The following is a 3,530-nucleotide window of genomic DNA, read 5'->3' as shown; positions in this document are numbered from 1 at the left end:
ACACAAAATTGCTGTTGTATTCCCTCTCCACATGACTTTGGTTTCAACTCAGGTTCAAAGGTCCAAGAGGTCTCTAAGTATTGGCTGAATTGGAATATGGTCTCTCAGTTCGAAAAAATGCAACAAGAAGTTGGTTTTGAAGGCATCTATACTTTTAGTAAGGGAAGCCATATTTAAAGCATTAAGACAGGCGTGAACTGCATTCACCAATAACTTCCATGTTCTGCACTTTCAAGATTTACTTGCAGTCTGATTTATATGATGACAGTTTTTGACAGGTTTTACAGGCTTCATAGCACATGCACAGTAATGCTGATGATGATCTCCTAACCTGATGGCAAAAAGCTATTAATTTCCTCGACAGCTGTCGATCAGGAAAATGACTGTGTGTGTGTGTGTGTGTGTGTGTGTGAGTATGTGTGTGTGTGTGTCCTCACATGCCTATGTGTGTTCATGTATGTATTTGTGTGTGCAAGCAGTTATGGGGAATGTTGTTGTATGCAGAAAAGCTAGCTGCTCTGTGTGAGATATGCAACGTTTTTCGGCCAACAGCAGGGTGGCACTCTATTATCTGGCACGCTATCTATCTATCTATCTATCTATCTATCTATCTATCTATCTATCTATCTATCTATCATGGGACCGGCTGTTCCATTGCCTGCCTCACCTCCTGACCTGTCTGCCTCTTCTACTCCTCTCTGATCTCTTTGTCTGTTTGTCTGTGTGTCTTATCTATGTGTTGTGTTTCTAGGTCCCGTTGACAGCTTCAATCAGTCCAGTCCAGCTCCTTGTCTAGTGTGTTCAGCCTAGCTTTCCCGCGTTTCATGTTCCTGTTTGTGTTAATCGGTTATCTGAACTCTGCCTTGTCTGACTCTGCCTTGCCTGATCCCTGCCTGGTTTGGTTGCCTTTTTTTGTATTTTGCTTAGTCTCAGTAAAGTACTTTTTTCAACATTTTCCTGCCTCAGTGTGTCTGCATCTGGGTCCTAGTCAGTCAGTCAGTCAGTCAGTCAGTCAGTCAGTCAGTCACAACAGTGACCTTGGAAATGAAAATGATGATTGATCTGTTTAAAAAGGGACAGTCTTTTGAAAAAATGTCTCCATCTTCTTTTTTGTAGAACAGTGAGTGGATATGACAGGCGCATTGCCAGAGAAACACAAACAATACTTTCAGTGTCAAAAGAAGTCCTCCACAAAGATGTAATCAGCAGTCTTCCCCTCAAAACACTCCAGCACCCAGATTTTGACACTTGTACACTTTGTCATAATTAAACTGTCATAGTAAGACAACACAGAGTAGCATGACTTTGATGTTAATATATGGAAAACGATTAGTGCCAGCAGAGATTGTATTTGAATTGCATATATTTGAAATGTCATGGCATTATTCTACCGTTGACTTAAAAAAACAAAGATGTGTTGGATAAATGAATTCAAAAAAGTAATTTGTAAGGCACAATTTCAAATTGAATGCAATAACTGGAAACTGAATGTGATTACTATTGAATTTAACTTTTAACTGTAAGTTCAAATTCAGTTTTCTTAACTCAGATTCACCTTCCTGAGACACACATCCAGGCACAAGGAGCTGTGGGTCCCTGAGTGTCGACTGGAAGGAGCCCCCTCCTCCAAGGCTGCCAACAGTGGGCCCGCCCCACTCATTAAATTCAGCGGTTCAATATGAGCATGACAAATTCAAATTTATGCAGCTCAAATACAATCTCTGCTGACACTAATCTCTTTCCATATTAATACATGTTGTTCCTGTTGAAGTGGGTTTTTGAAATGACAGCACCTGTAATGATTTAGTAGTATTTAACAGTTACAACGGCAGGTTTTTAAATACCTTTCTTGTGACCATGTTGTATATCTCAATTATCTGTACACAAGAGGGCAATGAAAAAAGAAACACTGTCATTCGGGAAGCTGTAGTAGCTACATCTAACATTTAAAAATCCCAGACTTTTTTACCTTTTGATTTTAATTTTCGCTCATATGAAGATTTTAGTTGTGTGTTCAATACAGTGAGTGGTTGGGCAGTTCAAAGCATTCTGTTACATCACCACACAGCCATCTTGGTAGAAAAATAACAGGTGATTGTAATGAATTAACAGGTGATTATAATCAAATGACAGACACAGCCAATGAGCTGTATAAGCACCATATTGGTAGGAAATGCATGTGACATCATGAGAATACCATTGTCCTTCTCAAATTAAATATCACAACATATGAAATAACAATGACAAACGAATAAAATTTCTAGTCATATGCCTGTCAGCAGTGAACAATATACAGTGCCTTCAGAAAGTATTCAACCCCCTTGACTTTTCACGCATTTTGTGGTGTTACAGCCTGAATTCAAAATAGAGGAAATCAGTGACCTGCACACAATAACGAATGTGAAAGTAGATTTATATAAATTTTTAAATATTAATAAAGATTGAAAGGCTGCATCCAAATTGCTTTGAACGTCCTTGAGATGACCACCGGTGGTCAATTCAATTGATTGGAAAACGAGTCACTCAGAGTTCACTCAGTCCTTGAGTGGCGCAGCCAAAGCCCAGGCTTGAATCACATTGAAAATCTGTGGACTAACTGGCTGTTCACAGGCACTCCACATCCAACAGCTAACTTGCAATCAATGGTACTGGATTGTTACGTTGGAGAGGGGTGGATAGTGTCGCACTGAATTTAAATCCGCTGGGTGACCATGGGTGCATTTGGCTTTGATTTTGTATTCTGAAATGGTTATTTTGTGCGTGCCCCCCACACACACACCTCTACATTCACTAGGCACAACAGCACCATGAAAACACCATAAACCTATATGACAACTGGACATCAAGTCTGGGTGTTAGCACGTGCAGACTTGGGGAATATGTAACACCAGGTTAGGGTAACAGCTACCTCAAACTCTCAACCAGTGAGGTATGATGATGAGCACCTTGCAGGGTTCAAATAGCATCCATGCATCCTACGACTAGCCACCCGACCAGGGAGGCTCCTGCCTATAGAGTAACGCAAGCAAGTGATGCTGTTTCTCAGACAGTGTGTACAGGTGTATGCATGCTGAGCCCCCTGACGGTGTACAAGTTTCACTTTCTATTCTGTGAAACTTGTAGTGCAATTCCAAAAGGCTACTGTGTGTGAATGCGTTTGTCACATCCTCTGTGACTATGCATCCATCTGTATGCAATTGCCCATTGTGTGGGGATATAGCGTTCCTCTATGTGTGATCTTCCTGTGAGACTGTGAGATGATTCACTCCCTCTGACTGGGGAGTGTGTGCCACTAGATGCAAGCTGCAGCCAGTGCTGTTAGAGAGTCTCCCTCACCGCTGGCATTCATGCTTGAAAGTGGCAGCGCAGTAGCCTCATTTGCACTTAAGTGAATGTGTGTATGGGCGAAGAGATGTGGGCATAGACAGTAGCGCATGCCTTACCTTCAAAGCACTGATGAGTGCGAGTATTTAAGGCCACATGAATGTTTTCATGCTCTCAATAAAATATCAAGACACTCGCCTCCTTCT

The sequence above is a fragment of the Centroberyx affinis genome, unplaced genomic scaffold, assembly GCF_046629955.1.
Source record: "Centroberyx affinis isolate AG114_WGS23_722 - 3 ecotype Tasmania unplaced genomic scaffold, CSIRO-AGI_Caff_v1 ptg000266l_1, whole genome shotgun sequence".
Classification (NCBI taxonomy): Eukaryota; Metazoa; Chordata; class Actinopteri; order Beryciformes; family Berycidae; genus Centroberyx; species Centroberyx affinis.
The sequence above is the reverse complement of the archived record's forward strand: the minus strand, read 5'-3'. Positions refer to the sequence as shown.